Source organism: Oryx dammah, unplaced genomic scaffold, assembly GCF_014754425.2.
Source record: "Oryx dammah isolate SB20612 unplaced genomic scaffold, SCBI_Odam_1.1 HiC_scaffold_1, whole genome shotgun sequence".
Classification (NCBI taxonomy): domain Eukaryota; kingdom Metazoa; phylum Chordata; class Mammalia; order Artiodactyla; family Bovidae; genus Oryx; species Oryx dammah.
In genome coordinates this window covers 21,953,751-21,964,303 of record NW_024070185.1, presented here as the reverse complement: position 1 = coordinate 21,964,303, position 10,553 = coordinate 21,953,751, and positions in this window count along the sequence as shown.

The following is a 10,553-nucleotide window of genomic DNA, read 5'->3' as shown; positions in this document are numbered from 1 at the left end:
GATGCTTTTTAGTAGCATAACCTACTTTACTTCTCTGAGCACTGATTTCTTTTTCTGAAACTTGAGGGTGATCCAAATTACCTCCAGAGTTATAGTAAAGATATGATGCATGTAGTACAGATAAACTCATGATCCTAAAAGACATAAAACAAATGAAGTCTTTTCATCTCTTGTATTTGTCTAAGAGCTTTTCACTTCCCTTCTCTTCTCCTCTCCCTCTCCTCCCTTTTCTTTTCTTTCTCTTATTTTTTTGTAGCAGTGTTTCACAAGCCCGAGTTTTGTCTGTGTATATTGTTGCTACAGTTTTGTATAAAGGGAGACCCTGATCCTTTGCTTGTGTTTATGTATTAATATAAGTGTCTCATCTTCACAGGTTTTAGAGGGGGAACTCTGGATGCTGGTGGATCGGTGAGAAAAAGCATTTATTTTACCCCTGACCTGAGCACTGAAGAGATATCCTTTCACCACTGTTGCAAATTCATGCTTCCAAAAACTGGTGAGTTGAAGAACTTATCCATTGTGTCTCCATTAAAGAAGATATATTATAAAACATAACTAATAACATCAACAACAACAACAACAACAAAAATAGAAACAAGGACCTACTATGTAATGCCTTCCTAAATATTTTTGCTTTAAGGAAATTTTGAGATCCAGCTTTTCTGTGGTTAGACTCTGGGTAAGAAAATATTAAGCTGGAAACTCCAAAGATGATGTAAGTCATTGGGTATATTTTAGAGGTGGATTTGTTCAACAACCACTTGTCACTGTCATTCTATAAATGTCTCTCTGTACTAACTCCATTGCCCCAGGCAGTCGTGTGCCTCTCTAAGACATCTCTCAGCTCTGACCTTCTCTTGGAGGGAGGGAGCTGGCCAAAGGGTGCATACCAACCAAAGCTCTTGATTTTATTGGCCCAACTCTCCTGGTCCTACATTTCTCAACATATATCTTTTTCTCCTTTTCTATTGCATAAGTCCAGTGGAATCATTTCCATTGAATTACTTGGAAGAGTCTGTTCATAGGGCTAGTCTGCAGTTCTCCATTGCATACTTAATTTTCACAATTTAATAATTTGCATAATATACTGTTTTCTTGAAGTCATAGTTTATTCTCAGGTCCTTTAAACAGTTAAATGTCTTTAATTGCCTCTTTATGGTTTTACTGTTTTTTTTTTTCCTCAGGGTAATTTTTGGGGATATTTCTAGTAACCAATCCATGTCAGGGAAGCAGTAGGTAGGACAAATGATTTTGAACCACTTTGGTTGACTGAATAAGGTGTTTGAGAGAACACTGGGCAAGTAGGGAGGTTGCAGGGGAATATGCTAAAATGTTCTGTTACTCTTGTCCCAACTTTATCCCTTTGTCATTTTGGTGGCCATTGGATCATAAGAAATATTAATGACAAATCTAGTTTTGTTTGAAGCTGAAAATCCTAACAGTATTTACCTCATAGGGATATTGTAAAGGTTTAAATGAAATAATCTGTATAAGAGGTATGGCACTATGCTTTCCATTCTATAATAACTCAGTATCAGCTGTACAGCTATTATTACTCTCAATTCTGAAATTGTATTGGTCAACCTTTCTCTTAAAGTAAAATCTAATAATTAGGCTAATATGTTATATGGTTCTTCCAGGGTTCAAGCATTATTGTGAAAGATAGAATCCTTTCCTGAATCAGTACTGCTTTTGAGGATTAAAATTGGGATACATATTTGAAATGTATCTAACTCCAAAGAAACTATCTGAGGTAACCGGTGGGAGATGGGATGCAAAAACCTATTAGACATCCAAACTGAATTAATCTTAGTTGAATAAAATTCCTGAACAGCTCGTTGCCACATCTGAAGAACAGTTTTGGTCTAAATGAAAATGACCAGTGATTACAGAAAAAGTTCCTTCCTGCTCTTTTAAAAAATATTTGTTTATATATTGAAATATAGATGATGTACAATATAATGCTAGTTTCAGATGTACAACATAGTGATGCTACATTTTAAATGATTATGAAATAATCGGCATGGCAATTCTAGTAACCATCTGTACCATGCAAGGTTATCATAGTACTATTGACAATATTCCCCATGCTGTATATTACATCCCTGTGGCTTATTTATAAGTAGAAATTTGTACCTCTTAATCCTCTTCACCTATGCTTATTTTGCCCAACTTCTATTCCTTCCCCTCTGACAGCTACCCATTTGTTCTCTGAATCTATGTGTCTGTTTTCATTTCATTTGGTTTGTTAGATTTCACATATAACTGAGATCATGGGGTACTTGTCTTTCTCTAACATTTCTCTTAACATAATACCTTATAGATCCATCCTCATTGTTGCAAATGGCAAGATTTCTTTTTTCATAGCTGAGCAATATTTCTCTCTGTGTATATGTATGTAAGTATATATACACATATAGATCCACATCTGCTTTATCCATTCATCTGTTAGTGAATAATGCTATGGTAGTTCAGAAGGTAAAGAATCTGCCTGCAATGCTGGAGACCTGGGTTCAGTCCCTGGGTTGTGAAGATTCCCTGGAGAATGGAACGGCTACCCACTCCAGTACTCTGGCCTAGTGAATTCCGTGGACTGTACAGTCCATGGGGTTACGAAGAGTTGGACGTGATTGAGCAACTTTCACTTTCACATTGGTGGGTAATGCTGTAATGAACACAGGGGTGCATATATCTTTTTGAATTAGTGTTTCTGTTTAGGTAAATACCCAGGAGTGAAATTGCTGGGTCATGTGGTAGTTCTATGTTTAATTTTTTGAAGAACCTCCATACTGTTTTCCATAGAGGCTGTACCAATTAACAATCCCACTTAGAGTGTTGAAGGTTTCCCTTTTCTCCACATCCTCATCAACACTTGTTATCTTTTGTCTTTTTGATAACAGCTGTTCTGACAGATGTGAGATGATATCTCATAGTGGTTTTGATTTGCGTTTCCCTGATGTTCATGATGTTGAGCATATTTTCGTGTGTCTATTGGCCATCTGTATGTCTTCTTTGGAGAAATGTTTATTTAGATACCCTGCCCACGTTTTATCAGGTTATTCTTTTGCTATTGAGTTGTATGAATTATATATATATATATATATGATATTAACCCGTGGACTGTTACCTACCAGGCTCCTCCGTCCATGGGATTTTCCAGGCAAGAATACCGGAGTGGGTTGCCATTTCCTTCTCCAGGGGATCTTCCCGACCCAGGGATTGAACCCAGGTCTCCCGCATTGGGGGTAGACGCTTTAACCTCTGAGCCACCAGGGAAGCCGTTCATATTGGACATAATTGTTTGCAAATATCTTCTCCCACTCAGTAGGTGGCTTTTTCATTTTGTTGATGCTTTCCTTTGCTGAGCAACAGATTTTTTAGTTTGATGTAATACTATTTATTTATTTTGGCTTTTGTTTTCCTCTTGTCTGAAGAGACAGATCCAAAAAAATATTGCTAAGTCCAGTGTCAAGACTATACTGCCTATATTTTCTCCTTGGAGTTTTATGGTGACTTCTTATAATTGTCTCTAATCCATTTTGAATTCATTTTTGTATATGCTGTGAAAAAGTAGGCCAGTTTCATTCTTTTGCATGTTACTGTCCAGTTTTTCCAATACCACTTGTTGAAGAGGCTGTCTTTGCCCCGCTGTGTAGTCTTGCCTCCTTTGGTGCAGGTTAATTATGTGTGTGTGCTTCTGGGACTCTTTCCTGTTCTGTCTAAATGCAAACCTGTGTGGCATTTACCCAAGAAATATAGCCTTTCAGATATGAGTGTGAACCCCACAGGTCCTTTCTCGTGAAGCTTCTTTGCCATTTCCTTTTAGAACCCTCCCTCACACCACCCCCTCTCTATGGGCCTCCATGTGGGCCTCCAGCAACCCTCAGCTCTAATACAAACGGTGCTCCAACCAGCCAGAGCACATGGGCCGACTTTTAATAGCAACTGCAAAAAGCTGGGGCAAAAGAGAAACATGATTTCCTTTACAGAACTGAAATGGCTCTAAGACCAAGAGCCCTGAAATGAGACAGACCTGAATTTAAATAGTAGTTCTAACAATGAATTTCTTCCTAATGTATAATATTATTAAATGATACATATTTCGTGGGATCATAATGAAGAGGAAGTGAAGTCATATTTATAAAGAGCTTCATAGATTGGCCAGCATATAGTAAACATTTAGTAATCAGTAGCTATTATTATATTTTCCTCAAAATATTTTGTTTGCCAGCAATCATGAAAGCCAGTCTTTGTATAGATCCCATGACTAGGACTTGGAGAAGAAAAATGGTCTGAACAATTTAGACAATTATCTTTCTCCTTAGGATCAAGAGAGGCATTTTTTTTCTTAAATATCCAAATGGTCCATGTCACTTTACTTATCCAGGAACTTGCCACATCTATCCTCACTTTTATGCAATGGGAAACATTTAAAAACTTGTATATATACACATAACTTAGATGTTAATATAATATATGAATATACTTTCTGTAACATTTTGCTCATCTGTTCTCTCCAATGACTGTAACCCTGAGAGGTAGGTTTTATATTATTCTATTTTATGATTAAAGGAAAAAAGAAGCAACTTGGCCTGGCCACAGGCCTTGCAGCTGATTAGGGATAGAGCTGGGGTGTCCTGACCTCTTTCCAGTTTTTTTTCCTTTGTACTGCTCCAGTGACCATGGAAACGAAATGCACTGGAGCTTGGCTGCCAGAGAAGTTTCAGCTGATAGGTAACCAAAGGAAAGAGCATGGCTGAAATCCAGTTAAAAGTTAAAATCCCGTTGGGCAGTTCCTTCTTAACTGACAACAGGAATTGCTGTCACATCCCTGTCTAGCCACTTTGCAAACAGCGGGGATGTTAGCAAGAGCTAGCAGTGAACGGTGAATGCTTCCTAAGGGAGCTGTGATTGCTTTGGCTGGGTTCTGCCTTAGCCGTTTCCTGGTGATGAAGAGACTGTAGGCAGACAATCAGAGGCGGTTACCATTTTCTAATAACCACCTCAGGCTTTTGGCACCTAATTCTCTGGCACTGTTTAGGGAAGCTTTTTATGTTATTTTATGCTACTTGTCAAGTCCAAACTGCTTGTCTAATTTCTCTGGGAAATATGACACTGTCCGTCAAATCGCTCACCACAGTGGGATCCAGTGTGTGCTTTACACCAGTGAAGAAATGAGATAGTCACTCAGTCGTGTCTAACTCATTGCAACCCCGTGGACTGCAGCCTGCGAGGCTCCTCTGTCCATGGAATTCTCCAGGCAAGAGTACTGGAGTGGGTTGCCATTTCATCTTCCAGGGGATCTTCCCAACCCAGGGATCTAACCCAGCTCTCCCACATTGCTGGTGGACCCTTTACCGTCTGAGCCACCAGAGAAGTGTGCTTTACACATGGGGTTGTCAAAGGAGTTCTGGTCATCTCTGACAAGCAAACAGCCAAGAGAGAAAATTTTTTAAATGGCCCCATTTTACCCAGTTTTCCCATCTGTGGTCCCATGGTGTTTTGAAATCGGGTTGTGGTCCTGAGTGAATGACACAAGGAAACACTTTGCTGCTTGTATTGCCTACTTGGTTTTCATGAACCTCACATGGACTGGCTTCATCCTGTCCCCAGGTCCATAAGCCTCTATCTTTCCCCCGCTTCCTGTGCAGGCTTCCTCTGGTTTGTGGGCTGTGTACTTTTTGTCTTGTTCCTTCAAGGCGAGGACTGAGCTGCTGGTCAAACAGTTTCTGTGGTGGCTTCTGCCATCTGTTTATCATCCAATCCCAGGCTCAGGTTTTCCTTCCTTGTTTTTTATACCTGAAATAGCTCTTTTCCCGAATTTTTCTATAGCTTTCTCTTTCCACTTTCTTTCCCCTCTTCATAGTAATTAAGCAGAAATAATGCTCCCTTTCCACACTTTAACTTTGTAATACTTTTTTTCCTAAAGAGTTATGTTCATGAGACTAACCAAAACATGTTAAACTTGGTATTGATTCGATGAGTTCGTAAACCCCAGACTCCTTGACAGCTTTTTTTGGTGTGTGTATGTGTGAATGAGCTGGCTTGAATCTCTGCTAATCTACCTGAATTTCCTTCTTAAGGCAGTTACATATAATGCCGCTTAAAAGGAATCATCTATATAAATTTGCAGTTTGGCAGGCAGGTTCCTCCTGGAACTCTGGAGGATTAATAATAAGTCATGGAGATTACACATTCATGTGGGAAATAGGAAGGCCCTAATGTGGGTAAATACTACTTAAGAAGACCCCACATCACAAGGAAGGCTGGAGGTTTTTTGGAGACTCTTAGAACACTCCCTTTGTATCACTTACCACAGTGAACTTTCTCCCTCTAGTGTATGTTATATTCACATTGAATCATTCCAGTGATTTTGCTTTTAGCCTGCATATACCATGTATGGTCTGATCTGGGTGGATAAACCAGCCTTATAGGTTTAAAGGAGATTGCATGAGCTGTTGCTGGGAAGTTTTTCTTGAGTTAGTTAGGAACCTGTGAAACTTAGTCCTTGATATTTCAGTAGCTGTCATTGGTGATAAAATCTGGTCCTCAAAGAATGGTGAGGGACCCTGGTGGGCAAATAGAGGGAAACCCCTTATTCTTTTTTCTGAAGTCCCCACAAACTTATGCTGTGACCTTAATTTAAGAGCTTATTGCTTCTCTCACTAAAAATTTACAAATTTTAATACTTTCTGTTAAACAAAAGTAAGATTATAAGAATGTAATACTCTTCCAATGCCCTGGAAATTGTCAAAGACTGCCCAGGGATTCCCCAAGAGCTGGACTGGGTCTGACTCAGAGACTGTTTCATCCATAGAAACTTAAATTGTTTCTGTATGCGGGGAGTATACAGTGAATGAATGAAGGCACTCAATGAATAAAATGAATGAATGAAAGGAAAGATAGAACCAAAGTCATGTTTTAGTAGCCTAATTATATATTTTCAGAGTAATGTATTTAAAAAGGGACCGTGATAACACATTTCTAAAAGGAGCTAAATGGCATATTGGACACTTTCCGAGAAGGGATTCTGCTTCTATCACTTGATCTAGGTTTTCAATTTTGGAAGCATTGAGAAATCCCTGTGGATGAATACTGGTGAATTTTTAAGGCAAGCTGAAGACCCAGGCTGCCCTTGTGGACATTAATACTCCCATGGAGCACTTTCCATGAAGAAGAAAAGTGTGGGTTTGCTGTCTTTGCATCAGAACTCCTAGGATTTGGCTGACTGCCTGGTTTATCCCAGGACATTAGTCAGCCCACAAATTCCACATTTGTTTATTCAGACCAGAGCAAGTGAATACTGCCATTCTCCCATCTCCTTTGTTGGCAAATGCTTTGTTAACCTGAATTGAGTTCTGCAATACAAAACGAAGTGACTAATCTTTTGGGGGTTCCCTCTTCCAGGTTCTTGTATGAGCAACTGAATCTAGAGACCACAAAGTCCCCACTGTCACTTTTCCTCACACTGTCCTTTTATTCTGATGCTTCCACATTGTACTTTGGGAAACCAATACCTTCCAGAGTGTGGTTGAACTGGTGCCACCATTAAGAAAAGGAGGTTACTGGACTATTTAGTGTTGCAGCAAAGGGCACCTAGGTTGATTATTCTCATATTGTTTTTAAAAATCAACTTCTATATTTGGCTGCTTTGGGTCTTAGTTGTGGTGCCAGCTCTCTAGCTGTGGTGTGTAGGCTTAGCTGCCCAGTGGCATGTGGGATCATAGTTCTCTGACCAAGGATTGAACCAGCATCCCCTGCATTGGAAGGTGGATTCTTAATCACTGGACCACCAGGGTAGTCCCTAGATTGATTATTTACTCTTATGTAGTCTACTGCTGAGCATCTGCAAATCACCACCTTGTACTCTCAAAAAAAAGTTTTCTCCCTCTGAATATGTGGGTTTGAAGGTACAGGAAGTAGAGATATTAACAAAAAACAACCAGTTTGGATGATCACAAATATGTGGTAGATCTGGCATATGCAACTAAAAAGAATGTGTACTCTTATTAATCACCAGGCTATTTGTTTATCTTTGAATATCTGTAAAGACCTAAGTTTTTTAGAGGAGGTCTGAGGGTCTAATTTGTAAATCACCATTGGCCACGAAAGAGTGATTAGTTAAAAAACAACTGTTTTGCAACGTGGTTCAACACAGAAGAGATGATAAAGGAAATCATAAAAATTAACATTTTTGTCATTGAGTCCCAGTTGTTTTTATAGCAGGTTGCACATGGCAGCTTGGCAAATAATTCTCCCTTGTTAGGCCTGTAGAAATTCTGTTTGGTATATCAAGTTTGGACTGTGACTGTGTTTACCATGGGTAACCTGTTTTTCTCTCTTCTCTTCCTCCAGCTCTTAGCCAGAGCTACCTTCCAGATGCCCTCTTTCTACCACACTCCTCCTCCTTAGAATAAGAGAACAAGCACGTGATGTTTGAAGCAAGAAGATTGAAGAATTGCTGCCTGCTAACCGAGCACTTGGATTAGAACAATCTTTTTAGCTCTTTAGTGTGAAGTTCAGGGATCACAATTTTGTTTTTTTTCATTCACGAGACTTTTGCAACTTGTTATTTTCATACCTGAGATCTGGAGGAAAGCTTAGTCTAAATAGTTTCTAAAATAGCCATTAGCTCAGGAGATACGCAGCCAACAGGAGCTATGTGACAGGAGATATGCGTGTGACAGGAACTTTGCCTACACTACACTTTTTTGATCACACATTTTTTTTTTAAGGTGTCATTTAAAAAGTTTGTTTTTTGGAAATGATTCTTCCCACTATTTTTCTATAGAAGGTCAGGGAAGTGTATAAATAATTTCTGGGTTAGGTGTAGAAGATACATATCCTGGCGAACAAATCTACGGTATTAAAGCAGATTGTCCTTTGGAGATACTTTTTCAGGCTTGAGTTCTGTATTTCTGGATTTGACTCAGTGAAAATCTTTACTGAGTACCTAGCACATGCACAGCACTCTGCTGAAATAATAGGGGTTGGGGGACTACAGTCTAATTGGAAGACAAGAAGGATAAAGAGAGAACACCTATACATACAGCACAAAGCAGAATAAATTATAATATACAACAGGCAATGGAATATTGTGGAGCAAGAGGGCATTTTTATTAGTGGAGATAGGAAATGCATTACCAAGGTGATGGCATTCTTGCTGGGTCACAAAAGACAGGTAGGATTTTGGCAGGTGAAGAGCCATTCTAATGCAAGAGAATAAAAATAGAAAAAGCACAGTGGTCCATTAAGGGCAGAAGCAGGGAAATAAAGGGTGGCTAGGATTATAGTGTGATTTCTGAGCTGCGTGCACACAGCTGTCCATGCCTTCCTCCTTTTTTAAAAAAAAATAATTAATTTATTTTAATTATAGGCTAATTACTTTACAATATTGAGTGGTTTTTGCCATACATTGACATGAATCAGCCATGGGTGTACCTGTGTCCGCTCCATCCCAGACTTCCCTCCCACCTCCCTCCCCATCCCCTCCCTTTGGGTTGTCCCAGTGCGCTGGCTTTGAGTGCCCTGTTTCATGCATCGAACTTAGACTGGTCGTCTGTTTCACATATGGTAATATAAATGTTTCAGTGCTATTCTCTCAAGTCATCCCACCCTTACCTTCTCCCACAGAGTCCAAAAGTCTGTTCTTTATATCTGTGTCTCTTTTGCTGTCTTGCATATAGGGTCGTCGTTACCATCTTTCTAAATTCCATATATATGTGTTAATATACTATATTGGTGTTTTTCTTTCTGACTTACTTTGCTCTGTATGATAGGTTCTAGTTTCAGCCTCCTCATTAGAACTGACTCAAATGCATTCTTTTTAATGGCTGAGTAGTATTCCATTGTGTATATGTACCACAGCTTTCTTATCCATTCAACTGCCAATGGACATCTAGGTTGCTTGCATATCCTGGCTATTATAAACAGTGCTGCAATGAACATTGGGGTGCACGTGTCTCTTTCAATTCTGGTTTCCTCGGTGTGTATGCCCAGCAGTGGGATTGCTGGATCATATGGCAGTTCTATTTCCAGTTTTTTAAGGAATCTCCACACTGTTCTCCATAGTGGCTGTACTAGTTTGCATTCCCACCAACAGTGTAAGAGGGTTACCTATTCTCCACACCCTCTCTAGCATTTACTGTTTGTAGACTTTTGGATAGCAGCCATTCTGATCAGTGTGAGATGATACCTCATTGTGGCTTTGATTTGCATTTCTCTGATAATGAGTGATATTGAACATCTTTTCATGTGTTTATTAGCCATCTGTATGTCTTCTTTGGAGAAATGTCTGTTTAGTTCTTTGGCCCATTTTTTGATTGGGTATTTTAGGCCCTCCTCCTTGAACTCTTGTTTTCTCCAGAGTCACAGTGCCCCCTGACTCTTTGACAATCTTACCAGCCATTGCTTCTCAGTTACCCTTCGTAGCTGTCCTTCCTCGGCCTGAGCTCTACACGTTGAAAGGTTGCAGCATCAGTTTTTTGTAGCTTTCTTCGTCTGGGTTAGTAATATTGAAAGTGTTAGTCACTCAGTCGTGTCTGACTCTTTGC